We start from the raw sequence: 15,000 nt of genomic DNA on the forward strand, positions 1-15,000 counted from the left end.
TGTTTGCTGTGACGGAGAGAGGTCCTGTGCTCCAGTAGTGAGAGTAGAGAGAGGTCAGCTAGTACCCAGACTCCGCTTGACACAGCCCCCAGACTCCCATCCTAGATTTGGGTGATACACAGCATTCATCGACCGGTATTTCCTTTTGTATAATCCTAGTTTTAAGAGCTTAGTTAAGGTGTTTTTTCCTAGACGTAAGATTTAGCTCGTGAGTGAGTGAGTGAGTGAGTGCGTCTCATCGATTTGATTTGAAATGTAACGTTAAATTTGTTTTTGTAATCAATAAATTTAACAGTTCTATTTCTTGAGCTTAATGTAAAGTAAACTCTTGTTTCATTTCTCCATAATTAAGCTTATTTTCCATACAGCTCGTAGCTTGCATAAACGTTTGCTTTCATAACTGGTACTTAGACCAGTCTTGTTGCATTAACTTAAAATCCGTTGTGCCAGGAGTTAATGCATCAGCAAGAACCTGATGTTATTATTATTAGTATTAGTTATTTATTGTCAGGGGTGAAGTAACTTTCTCCAGAGGCTAACAGTACAGTAATTCAGCAATGTGAGTAATTAGTCTCTGCTGTGTACTGTTGAGAAAGTTTTTGAATTCTCGTTCTTAGAGAATCGTTGCACGATTTAGCAAGACAATCTTTGTCCCTGCTCTTTAATATTATTGAATATTAATATCAATTTAAATAACATTTAACCATTAATATTAAAAACCCCGTGATATTATAAAAACCCCGTGACAATTGGCGACCTCATTCCAGGATATTAACTCCTAGCTATAAAGCTATTCACAAGATAGTGCTCACTCATTCATATTTAGGTATTTATCATTAAAGTTTATAGGCACAAGCTTACTGGTGTTTACCCTTAATTTAGCAAGTGAATTTTTGCTTTATTAATCAATAGAATACGTAACTCTAGTTTATTTTTGGTAACACCAGACAATTTTATTCGCTCCTGGGAAGTCGCCGTACCCATTGTGTTTATTATTGAGTCTTCCCCAGTCATTTACATTTTTGATTTATTTTTGCCAGTTAACTAGATAAGACTGGTCACCACTAGCTTGTGTCTGTATTCTTTACTTGTGTTTATTAGTATTCGTCGCTAAGCAGTCAGTGCTCAATTTCGGTTTGCTTAATAAATTAGCGCTATGGCTACCACCATATTTTTACAGGAAGCCAAAGATATGGGTCTTTCGGACCCAACCGAAATTAAAGAGTATATACTCTCACGGCATAATCAGGAGCAGCAGCGCGAGAATGATGCCCGTGAAGAGCGTAAGATTCAGCGCGAGTATGAGCGAGAACAGCGCGAATACGAGCAGAAACAACGCGAGCTCGAGTTAGAAAAAGAGCGAGAACAGCGCGAACACGAGCAGAAACAACGCGAGCTCGAGTTAGAAAAAGAGCGAGAACAGCGCGAACACGAGCGAGAACAGCGCGAATACGAGCGTGAACAACGAGACAAAGAACGAGAACATGAACTTGAAGTGATGAAGCTCAAGCGAGATTCCTTGGCTTCAGACACGTCTGGTGCAGTTGGTCCAAGCTCCACGAGCGTTCTCCCTGCACATGTCCTGGCGACCCCACGCATCAAGCTTCCTTCATACAAGGAAAGCGAGCGAATCGAGCCGTACATAGCTCGTTTTGAGGACATGGCAGACATGTATCAACTGGATGAGGCAGCTAAGCCGCTTCAGTTTCTTAGCCTATTTGAGGGCTCTGCCCTCGATATTCTCCACAGAATTCGTGGAGACAATCTCACATATGAGATGATGAAAGCTGCACTCATTAAGGCGTATGGTCTCACAGTAGACGACGCCAAAGTTCAGTTCATGCGAGCTCGTCTCCAAGACAAGGAGACAGCTGTTCAGTTCCTTGATCGTCTCACAGCTTACTTAAATGAGTGGATGGAGAAAGATGAAACTCCTTCCACGCGTGAGGGGATAATTGACCTTATGCTGCGTACACAGCTAGAGAGGTCGTGGCCTGCTGAGCTCATAGCACAGCTTAAGATCTGCCAGGTGAAAGATGCTAGCCAAATGGCAGAAAAGGCTGACGCATTCTTTACTGCATACGGGTATCAAGCTCGTAAGCAAAACACCTGGAACAGAAAACCTGACAAGTCTGGGAAGCCGTCTCAGACTGAATCCCAGCACCAAGGCCGTTCTCAGAGTAATGGCCAAGGTCCAAAACCGCAGTGGAAGGACCAGGGGCAAAACACTCAGAAACCTGAGTGGAAGAGGTACAACAAGTACCCTAACCAGCAGCAGTATCAGCCACGCAACCGACCGTTGGGACAAACTTTTCCACCACCAGCTCAAAAGAGGCAGGAAGCGAATGCAGCCTTCATTCCTCAGCAGCAGCATGGTGGTCACGTCCCTACCAGTGTGGGTACTTCCCCACAGTTCACTAGTCCCACAGTGACAGTGAACCCCCCTCCACTGATGGCTAATGTTCCATCTCCTTATAATTCTCAAGGCACAATGTTTGCCACATCAATTCAGCAGCCTCATGAGTGGCTAGCTGCTTCCTCCACAGGCCCTCCCACAGGTGACAGTACCTTCCTTGTTCAGCCAGGGTTTGTGGGAGGCATTCCTGTGAAGGTCCTGAGAGACAATGGTTCCTCAGGTTGCTCTGTTAAGCAGAGTTTAGTTCGGCCTGAGCAGTATACAGGTCGACAGATCCATGCAAAGCTTATTGATGGATCAGTGAGATTGTTCCCTGAGGCATGTATCCAGGTGGCATCTCCATTTTATACTGGTACGACACTTGCGGTTGTCATGCCAGAGCCTCTATTTGACTTTATAGTAGGCAATATTAATGGAGTCAAGGATAGTTGCTCCGATGACGCTACTCAGACTTTGGCTGCTGCGGTAACACGAGCCATGACTGAGGCTCCAGACTGTGTCACCCCAGTGATCATTGAATCGCCGCAAGATCTGATGTGTAGTCAACTTGTTGTGCAAGAACAACAATCTGACCCGACACTTGCTGCCGTGCGGAACAAACAAAAGGGTCGAGTGATAAAGTATTCACGGGGAGGTCTAGCCAAGTTCCTTCGTAAACAAGGACGGCTCTACCGTGAGTCACGAACACCCGAGGGCGAGGTTCGACTGCAGTTTGTCGTTCCCGCCAAGTACCGCCTAGCAGTGTTACAATGGGGTCATTGCTCAGTCTCAGGAGGTCACATGGGCAAAAGGAAGACCCAGGGCCGTATCCGAGCTGACTTTTTCTGGCCAGGGATGGGACGGGACATAGATAGTTTTGTCCGTTCCTGTAGTGTGTGCCAAAGTATCACCACTAATCAGGGACATGCCCTTCCTGTGCCATTTGTAACCACACCCATAATCTCTGAGACAGTTGAGAGACAGGGTAGTGGTGAAGTGGGTGCAGACCTGACGTCTCGCCCATTGGCCCCACAGGACACATTATGTCCAGGGCCTGTACATACATATTATGTACCGTAAGTTAAGGGGGAAGTTGAGAGGCGACTTGAGGCTATGGAAGACCCAAGTTTGCACAAGGATTCTCAGCTTCCCGGTACTAATATAAGTATTGTACTGTAGGTTAAGGGGGAAGTTCGAGAGAGAACTCCGCAGAGGCGACTTGAGGCTATGGAAGACCCAAGTTTGCACAAGGATTCTCAGCTTCCCGGTACTAATATAAGTATTGTATTGTAGGTTAAGGGGGAAGTGAGAACTCTGCAGAGGCGACTTGAGGCTATGGAAGACCCAAGTTTGCACAAGGATTCTCAGCTCCCCGATATTAATATAAGTACTGTAGGTTAAGGCACAGGTTGAGGACCCGTGTGCAGTTCGAGGCTATGGAAGACCCGAGGTTGCACAGGGATTCTCAACTTGCTGACATAATCGTGTGCTATAATTAATGGCAACCTCGAATGTACGAAGCTTAGGCTGTCACTCGTATTTTTCAGCTAGAGCGTACTTTTCGTAGCATGTACTGATTGCTAGGCAGAGAGAGTGATTGTAACTTAATAAGAATTTTGTCTCATTGACACTTTTGATGCTCCACCTTAATTGGTTTTGCAGGTTCAGCAATGGGTGTAGCAGTTTTGCTGTGCGGACCAGCTGATCGTCTGCCGCACGCTGCCGCCTCTTCTCCTCTGCCTTCGTCGTCGTCATGTTATTATTTACTATGTCATTTTACACGTAGGTACAGTTACACTACAACTGTCACACCTACACCGTGTATTACATACACCACGCTACACAACAATTAGTTGTCAGTGTAAATGTAGCGAATTTTCGCTCAGTTTGACCTGAGTACAGGATTTTCACCGTCGTCACGGAGTTTTTCCCTCAAGCTTGCTTCTATTAACGTAAATACGAGGTTTTTTTCGCTCACTGGCGACTGCGACTTTCTCCTGTAGCAGGATAGCACACACACCACAGTGTGAATCTTGTGTGAATGACTTAGGATGTGTACATATATATATATATCCATGTCACGAATCAATTCGCGACATTTCCCTTTTGTGAGAAGCCGCGAACTATTAGTGGAAAACTCACTATTTTTCGTTCAGTTAACCGCTCATTCGGACGGAAGCTTTGTCAAATCAGTTTTTCATTGTCATACGTGATCGTCTCTGTGTGAGACATTAGCGCTTCCGATGAGCGATTGTTTTGGGTGCGTTTCGCTCACTCGACCGTTAGAAAATACGGCTTAGTGCTCCGCCTTTCTTTCCCACGATTTGAATTCAGTCTTGTGTTTGCTGTGACGGAGAAAGGGTCTGTGCTCAGAAGTGGAGAGGTCAGCTAGCACCCCAAGCTCCATTGGTACAGTTAATCCCAGTACTCCCACCCCTCGGGTGATACATAGTATTCATCGACTGGTATTTCTTTTGTGTATTTTGTAGTTTTAAGAGCTTAGTTAAGTGTTTTTCCTAGGCGTAAGTATTTAGCTTCTGTGTGAGTGAGCGAGTGTGTCTCATTGATTTGATTTGAAATGTAATGTTAAATTTATTTTTGTAATCAATAAATTTAACAGTTCTATTTCTTGAGCTTAATGTAGAGTAAAAATCTTGTTTCATTTCTCCATAATTAAGCTTATTTCCCATATAGCTCCTAGCTTGCATAAACGTTTTACTATTCATAACTGGTACTTAGACCAGTCTTGTATTAACTTAAAATCCGTTGTGCCAGGAGTTAATGCATCAGCAAGAACCTGATGTTATTATTATTAGTATTAGTTATTTATTGTCAAGGGTGATGTAACTTTCTCCAGAGGCTAACAGTACAGTAATTCAGCAATTGTGAGTAATTAGTCTCTGCTGTGTACTGTTGAGAAAGTTTATAAATTCTCGTTCTCAGAGAATCGTGCTAAGCCAACGTAAAGTAATCGTTGCTTGATGTAGCAAGACAACCATTGTCTGCTCTTCAATATTATTGAATATAAATATCAATTTAAATAACATTTAAGCATTTATTCCAAAATTACCCTGATATTATAAAAACCCCGTGACAATTGGCGACCTCATTCCAGGATATTAACTCCTAGCTCTAAAGCTATTCACGAGATAGTGCTCACTCATTCATATTTAGGTATTTATTATTAAAGTTTATAGGCACAAGCTTACTGGTGTTTACCCTTAATTTAGCAAGTGAATTTTGCTTTATTAATCAACAGAGTACTTAACTCTAGTTTATTTTTGGTAACGCCAGACAATTTTATTCGCTTCTGGGAAGTCGCCGTACCATTGTGTTTATTATTGAGTCTTCCTAGTCATTTACATTTTTTATTTATTCTTTGCCAGTTAACTGGATAAGACTGGTCACCACTAGCTTGTGTCTGTACTCTTTACTTGTGTTTATTAGTATTCGTCGCTAAGCAGTCAGTACTCAATTTCGGTTACTTAGTAAATTGAGCTAGCATCATGGCTACAGCTGTATATGTACAGGAAGCCAAAGATATTGGTCTCACAGACCCAGAGAAAATACAGAGTTACGTTCTCTCACGGTTCAATTACGAGCAAGAACGTGAGAAAGATGCTCGTGAAGAGCGTAGGATTCAGCGCGAATGCGAGCGAGAACAGCGCGAATACGAGCGAGAACAGCGTGAGGAACGTGAAAGAGAGCGTGCTTATGAACAAGAGCAGCGTGAGAAACAGCGCGAATACGAGCAGAAACAACGCGAGCTCGAGTTAGAAAAAGAGCGAGAACAGCGCGGATACGAGCGTGAACAACGAGACAAAAAACGAGAACATGAACTTGAAGTGCTGAAGCTCAAGCGAGATTCCTTGGCTTCAGACACGTCTGGTGCAGTTGGTCAAAGCTCCACGAGCGTTCTCCCTGCACATGTCCTGGCGACCCCACGCATCAAGCTTCCTTCATACAAGGAAAGCGAGCGAATCGAGCCGTACATAGCTCGTTTTGAGGACATGGCAGACTTATATCAACTGGATGAGGCAGCTAAGCGGCTTCAGTTTCTTAGCCTATTTGAGGGCCCTGCCCTCGATATTCTCCACAGAATTCGTGGAGACAATCTCACATATGAGATGATGAAAGCTGCACTCATTAAGGCGTATGGTCTCACAGTAGACGACGCCAAAGTTCAGTTCATGCGAGCTCGTCTCCAAGACAAGGAGACAGCTGTTCAGTTCCTTGATCGTCTCACAGCTTACTTAAATGAGTGGATGGAGAAAGATGAAACTCCTTCCACGCGTGAGGGGATAATTGACCTTATGCTGCGTACACAGCTAGAGAGGTCGTGGCCTGCTGAGCTCATAGCACAGCTTAAGATCTGCCAGGTGAAAGATGCCAGCCAAATGGCAGAGAAGGCTGACGCATTCTTTACTGCATACGGGTATCAAGCTCGTAAGCAAAACACCTGGGCCCCTATTCAAAAACGTTCCTAGGAAAGTCCTAAGAACTGCGCTCAGCTGGGACTGTGTCCTGGGAATCGATTCATAAACACTACCTAGGACGTACATGGCAATTCCTACGCAGGAATTTTCCCAAGTCCCAGACTTAGGAAAAGTGCTAGCTGTAGCAATATTTTTGTTCGAAAATGCAGTTTTTGGCCAAGATAGAGAGATATATTATTTAGTAAAATACTTTAAGTCATAAAATGATTATAGAAATAATGTAGGTGGATTTCTTGATGAATGTAAGTATCTATTTTCCAGTTACATTCTCTTTTTTCTGTGGACGCTAGGCTATCGTGTATTGTAAACATACAGACGACGCGGGAGCATTCAACCTCGTTTGGCAACATATTCAGTACAGAAATGGAGACAATGGACATAATCTTCAACAGCACAACTAACATTCTTTTAAGTCCACTTTCACCGATTATCCTAGCATCATGCACTGACCCTGGCCACTTGGCCAAACAGTTAATAATTCTGTACTTGGCATCAAAAACAACTTGTACATTAATGCTATGATACCGCTTTCTGTTCACATATTCTTCTTCAAACTCTTTTGGGGCTATTATTTTCATATGTGGCCCATCAATTGCTCCAACCACCCCGGGGAAGCCAGCAATCTCCATAAATTCGATTTTTTTCCTCTGTAGTTCTTGGGGGTCTGTGGGGAACTTCAAGAATCTACACATTATTTCACGTCTGTAGAACACAGTTAATGTCTGTGAGATAACTCTGCTGACTGTAGGCTCTGAGGGTCCCAAATCATCACTGCTGCATAGTTGCAATTTACCTGTGGCCAAATATCTCAACAAAATGATCACTTTCATCTCCGGGGTAAGTGCCTGGTTCCTCTCAGATGGACTTTGCAGGACATCTCTTACCAAGTCAGTAACAAAAATAATTCCTGCACGATCCAAACGGTATCTGCTTATCAGTTCTGCATCACTTAATTCATTCAACACGTCCCTATGTGGGCGAAAAGTTCTCTGCTGACGCCTCGGAGCTTGTTGTTGTTCAGCCATTTTCAGGTCCTAGGAATATTCCTAAATCGTAAGTCACCTCCCTGGCTACACCTAAAATCTCCGTGTCTTAGGACCAGTCCTAGGACGTGGGAGCGTTTATAAACAACTCCTGCGACTTGGGATCAGTTCCAACGACTTGCGACTAGTTCCTAGGTCCCAGGACCTTTTATGCATACGGGCCCTGGAGCAGAAAAGATACTGCCAAGTCTGGGAAGCCGTCTCAGACTGAATCCCAGCACCAAGGCCGTTCTCAGAGTAATGGTCAAGGTCCAAAACCGAAGTGGAAGGACCAGGGGCAAAACACTCAGAAACCTGAGTGGAAGAGGTACAACAAGTACCCTAACCAGCAGCAGTATCAGCCACGCAACCGACCGTCGGGACAAACTTTTTCACCACCAGCTCAAAAGAGGCAAGAAGCGAATGCAGCCTTCATTTCTCAGCAGCAGCCTGGTGGTCACGTCCCTATCAGTGTGGGTACTTCCCCACAGTTCACTAGTCCCACAGTGACAGTGAACCCCCCTCCACAGATGGCCAATGTTCCATCTTCCCAATATAACCCTCAAGGCACAATGTTTGCCACATCAATTCAGCAGCCTCATGAGTGGCTAGCTGCTTCCTCCACAGGCCCTCCCACAGGTGACAGTACCTTCCTTGTTCAGCCAGGGTTTGTGGGAGGCATTCCTGTGAAGGTCCTGAGAGACAATGGTTCCTCAGGTTGCTCTGTTAAACAGAGTTTAGTTCGGCTTGAGCAGTATACAGGTCGACAGATCCATGCAAAGCTTATTGATGGATCAGTGAGATTGTTCCGTGAGGCATGTATCCAGGTGGCATCTCCATTTTATACTGGTATGACACTTGCAGTTGTCATGCCAGAGCCTCTATTTGACTTAATAGTAGGCAATATTCAAGGAGTCAAGGATAGTTGCTCCGATGACGCTACTCAGACCTCGGCTGCTGCGGTAACACGAGCCATGACTGAGGCTCCAGACTGTGTCACCCCAGTGATCATTGAATCGCCGCTAGATCTGATGTGTAGTCAACTTGTTGTGCAAGAACAACATTCTGACCCGACACTTGCTACCGTGCGGAACAAACAAAAGGGTCGAGTGATAAAGTATTCACGGGGAGGTCGAGCCAAGTTCCTTCGTAAACAAGGACGGCTCTACCGTGAGTCACGAACACCTGAGGGCGAGGTTCGACTGCAGTTTGTCGTTCCCGCCAAGTACCGCCTAGCAGTGTTACAATGGGGTCATTGTTCAGCCTCAGGAGGTCACATGGGCAAAAGGAAGACCCAGGGCCGTATCCGAGCTGACTTTTTCTGGCCAGGGATGGGATGGGACATAGATAGTTTTGTCCGTTCTTGCAGTGTGTGCCAAAGTATCACCACTAATCAGGGACATGCCCTTCCTGTGCCATTTGTAACTACACCTGTAATCTCTGAGTCAGTTGAGAGACAGGGTAGTGGTGAAGTGGGTGCAGACCTGACGTCTCGCCCATTGGCCCCACAGGACACATTATGTCCAGGGCCTGTACATACATAATTATTATGTACCGTAAGTTAAGGGGGAAGTTGAGAGGCGACTTGAGGCTATGGAAGACCCAAGTTTGCATAAGGATTCTCAGCTTTCCGGTACTAATAGAAGTACTGTAGGTTAAGGGGGAAGTTCGAGAGAGAACTCCGCAGAGGCGACTTGAGGCTATGGAAGACCCAAGTTTGCACAAGGATTCTCAGCTTCCCGATACTAATATAAGTATTGTAGGTTAAGGGGGAAGTTCGAGAGAGAACTCCGCAGAGGCGACTTGAGGCTATGGAAGACCCAAGTTTGCACAAGGATTCTCAGCTCCCCGATACTAATATAAGTATTGTAGGTTAAGGGGGAAGTGAGAACTCTGCAGAGGCGACTTGAGGCTATGGAAGACCCAAGTTTGCACAAGGATTCTCAGCTCTCCGATACTAATATAAGTACTGTAGGTTAAGGCACAGGTTGAGGACCCGTGTGCGGTTCGAGGCTATGGAAGACCCGAGTTTGCACAAGGATTCTCAACTTGCTGACACTAATCGTGTGCTATAATTAATGGCGACCTCGAATGTACGAAGCTTAGGCTGTCAATTGTATTTTTCAGCTAGAGCGTACTTTTCGTAGCGATACTGATTGCTAGGCAGAGAGAGTAATTGTAACGTAATAAGAATTTTGTCTCATTGACACTTTTGATGCTCCACCTTAATTGGTTTTGCAGGTTCAGCAATGGGTGTAGCAGTTTTGCTGTGCGGGCCAGCTGATCGTCTGCCGCACGCTGCCGCCTCTTCTCCTCTGCCTTCGTCGTCGTCATATTATTATTATTGTGTCATTTTACACATAGGTACAGTTACACTACAACTGTCACACCTACACCGTGTATTACATACACCACGCTACACAACAATTAGTTGTCAGTGTAAATGTAGCGAATTTTCGCTCAGTTTGACCTGAGTACAGGATTTTCACCGTCGTCACGGAGTTTTTCCCTCAAGCTTGCTTCTATTAACGTAAATACGAGGTTTTTTCGCTCACTGACGACTGCGACTTTCTCCTGTAGCAGGATAGCACACACACCACAGTGTGAATCTTGTGTGACTGAGTTAGGATTTATATATATGTATATTGAAATCTTTCTTCTGAAGGAAGAAAGATTTAATTTTCATGGGGCGTAATGTCACGAATCAATTCGTGACATTTCCCTTTTGTGAGAAGCCGCGAACTATTAGTGGAAAACTCACTATTTTTCGTTCAGTTAACCGCTCATTCGGACGGAAGCTTTGTCAAATCAGTTTTTCATTGTCATACGTGATCGTCTCTGTGTGAGACATTAGCGCTTCCGATGAGCGATTGTTTTGGGTGCGTTTCGCTCACTCGACCGTTAGAAAATACGGCTTAGTGCTCCGCCTTTCTTTCCCACGATTTGAATTCAGTCTTGTGTTTGCTGTGACGGAGAAAGGGTCTGTGCTCAGAAGTGGAGAGGTCAGCTAGCACCCCAAGCTCCATTAGTACAGTTAATCCCAGTACTCCCACCCCTCGGGTGATACATAGTATTCATCGACTGGTATTTCTTTTGTGTATTTTGTAGTTTTAAGAGCTTAGTTAAGGTGTTTTTCCTAGGCGTAAGTATTTAGCTTCTGTGTGAGTGAGCGAGTGCGTCTCATTGATTTGATTTGAAATGTAATGTTAAATTTATTTTTGTAATCAATAAATTTAACAGTTCTATTTCTTGAGCTTAATGTAGAGTAAAAATCTTGTTTCATTTCTCCATAATTAAGCTTATTTCCCATATAGCTCCTAGCTTGCATAAACGTTTTACTATTCATAACTGGTACTTAGACCAGTCTTGTATTAACTTAAAATCCGTTGTGCCAGGAGTTAATGCATCAGCAAGAACCTGATGTTATTATTATTAGTATTAGTTATTTATTGTCAAGGGTGATGTAACTTTCTCCATAGGCTAACAGTACAGTAATTCAGCAATTGTGAGTAATTAGTCTCTGCTGTGTACTGTTGAGAAAGTTTATAAATTCTCGTTCTCAGAGAATCGTGCTAAGCCAACGTAAAGTAATCGTTGCTTGATGTAGCAAGACAACCATTGTCTGCTCTTCAATATTATTGAATATAAATATCAATTTAAATAACATTTAAGCATTTATTCCAAAATTACCCTGATATTATAAAAACCCCGTGACAATCCACAAATTTTTTCCCATAAGGAAAAAATTTAATTTTGTAGGGGCGTAATGTCACGAATCAATTCGCGACATTTCCCTTTTGTGAGAAGCCACGAACTATTAGTGGAAAACTCACTGTGTATCGCTCAGTTAACCGTTTCTCTCTCCATTTCGGAGTATACGTTTCAAAACATTCATCACCGTTTTCAAAAGTGACCGATTTAATGCACGTCACTAAGTGCTATACTGAGCGATACTATTGTTTTTTTTATTGTTCGCCTCTGCTTGCACTTGACCGTTAAAAATGCGGCCTAGTGCTCCGCTTTTGTTCCCACGACTTACTCAGTCGAGTGTTTGCTGTGACGGAGAGAGGTCCTGTGTTCCAGTAGTGAGAGTAGAGAGAGGTCAGCTAGTACCCAGACTCCGCTTGACACAGCCCCCAGACTCCCATCCTAGATTTGGGTGATACACAGCATTCATCGACCGGTATTTCCTTTTGTATAATCCTAGTTTTAAGAGCTTAGTTAAGGTGTTTTTTCCTAGACGTAAGATTTAGCTAGTGAGTGAGTGAGTGAGTGCGTCTCATCGATTTGATTTGAAATGTAACGTTAAATTTGTTTTTGTAATCAATAAATTTAACAGTTCTATTTCTTGAGCTTAATGTAAAGTAAACTCTTGTTTCATTTCTCCATAATTAAGCTTATTTTCCATACAGCTCGTAGCTTGCATAAACGTTTGCTTTCATAACTGGTACTTAGACCAGTCTTGTTGTATTAACTTAAAATCCGTTGTGCCAGGAGTTAATGCATCAGCAAGAACCTGATGTTATTATTATTAGTATTAGTTATTTATTGTCAGGGGTGAAGTAACTTTCTCCAGAGGCTAACAGTACAGTAATTCAGCAATGTGAGTAATTAGTCTCTGCTGTGTACTGTTGAGAAAGTTTTTGAATTCTCGTTCTTAGAGAATCGTTGCACGATTTAGCAAGACAATCATTGTCCCTGCTCTTTAATATTATTGAATATTAATATCAATTTAAATAACATTTAACCATTAATATTAAAAACCCCGTGATATTATAAAAACCCCGTGACACCATATCACACACACACACACACACACACACACACACACACACACACACACACACACCAGTCTCTCGTAATCCTCCGCTGTCAGCCTCCATCCCCTTATTTGTTTTTCATTCCTTTTCCACTGATCCTGTTCACTGTCAGTTTGAAGGCATGTTTAATTATCATAAATCAATAAAGAATTGTAAAACCGTCAAGAATATTTTAATTTCTGTTTTTCAGGAACTAAAACTTGCCGGTAAAGGAAGAGGAAAATTGCAACAATAAATCTTTTAAAGTCGAAGAATTTTGCTCGTATTTTTTGACGCAGTGTTTTATGATGCTAACCCATCCTGCACCCCGCACCACCCAGCTCTCTCTCTCTCTCTCTCTCTCTCTCTCTCTCTCTCTCTCTCTCTCTCTCTCTCTCTCTCTCTCTCTCTCTCACCCTATGTATATTGATAATATAAAATGAGTTATATTTATGTTGATATACTGTTGTAAGACTTGTAATGCAGATAGGGATGCATCTCGCTGAGATACTGCCTTCCTTTTGGATACCCCTTTTAAATTCTTTGATGCTGTATCTATGTATTTTTTTTGACGCTGCCCCTTCACAGGATGAAGTGTGGGGTGTCCAATAAACTAGCCCCATTGGGGTCAAATCAATCTCTCTCTCTCTCTCTCTCTCTCTCCTCCTCCTCCTCCTCCTCCTCCTCCTCCTCCTCCTCCTTAAACCTGCTTCGTCTGTCTCACTCATTCCTTTTCCACTCACCATACTATCAAGCCACGTCCACACCAAAAGCTTGCGGGTGCGGTTGTGGGCGGTAGTTGTAACCCATAAAACTTTCCGCCTGCGCCCGCCCGCGTCCAGTGGGGCCCCTTGTATGGATTAAAGATGCAAAAATCCAAAACTCTTGCCCTTACCCGCACGAATTTGGTATGGACGCTCCCTTACTCCATGCCATCTTTCTTATCCCGTTGCTCCACCATAATTTTTTTTTTCTTTTTTTTTTTTAACAATTCACTATTTCTCTCCACATTGCTTCATGGCTAATTTATTTTTTTTTTAGCCATTCTTTCTTTGCTTCTTTGTATTCATTATCCACCTGGTTTACTCCATTAATATTTTTTCTTCTTCCACCATTCTTTACTGTCAGATTAATCTCCTAAATTCATCGCTTAAAACATCTGTGTCAGCCATCAAGCCGTGCCTCTTTGTCTGCACTTAACTCTATTATCGTCCACGCCAGTCTTCATTCACTCTCCCCTCCCCTGTAGCGTCTCCAATAACTCCCACCCCCACCCCACCCCCATCCCCTTCTTCTCCACTATCCTTCCCCCTCATGCATCCTCATCTATCCCCTCTTTTCATCCTCCTCAACACTTATAACCCTTTCAGTACAATTACTTTTTAATTTGTTACCGATTCTCGATTTTTAGGAAAGGTTTAGTAGGAGTCAGGCTCACCCTTCCCTCCATCCTACCTTCTTTTAACCGTTCTCTCTCTATCAGCTCATCCCCCACTCCTCTACCCATCTCCCCTGCTCCTCCCCCCATCTCCCCCACCTCCTCCCCCCATTTCAACCCCTTCCCCCCTTCACTTCTATATTATTCCTTCCTCATACCATCCTCCCTCTATCCTAAACTCTTATCACTGTTGTCTTGAAGAAACCTTCATTTTATCATTTATCTTGCCTTCTGAAACTCTCCCACTTGCTATCCCTCACCTTCTCCCTCGCCATTATACCCGTGCCCTCATCCTCAGCCTCTCACTCCTTTCCTCCCTAACCCTCCTCCCACGCCCTCGAGTTGCGGGCGTGGGCGTGAGAGGTTTAGGAGGCAATTACACCCCACCCGCCATCCTGGGAGTGATTAGAGCTGACTCACTGTAATTACCAACACCCTAATTACTCACCTCGTAATGACCTTTCTTCCATATCACCTATTTATCTTACACTCTTTAATGTGTTTGATTAGCACTCGTGTTTATATGGGGTGATTGAATGACTGAGAAAGGAAAGTTAAGATTCTCTCTCTCTCTCTCTCTCTCTCTCTCTCTCTCTCTCTCATTTATTTATTTATCCATCTGTGTCCTTCCGTTTCCTCATTCTTAACCTCTTCCTTGTTCCACCTCCTTCATTTCCTCCTCTTCTTCCCGTCTCTGAAGTCATTTCCCTTTAATTCCTCTTCATTTCCCTCTACATTTTCATCCCTAACCCCTTCATTCCTTTGTATCTTTTTTGTCTTCTGGCTCCTCCCTCCGCCCTCTCATCTTCACCGATTTTCCACTCATCACCACTCACTCCTCCCCCCCCCC

Source organism: Coenobita brevimanus, chromosome 42, assembly GCF_032717465.1.
Source record: "Coenobita brevimanus isolate Jiangsu-jjx chromosome 42, ASM3271746v2, whole genome shotgun sequence".
NCBI classification, from domain to species: domain Eukaryota; kingdom Metazoa; phylum Arthropoda; class Malacostraca; order Decapoda; family Coenobitidae; genus Coenobita; species Coenobita brevimanus.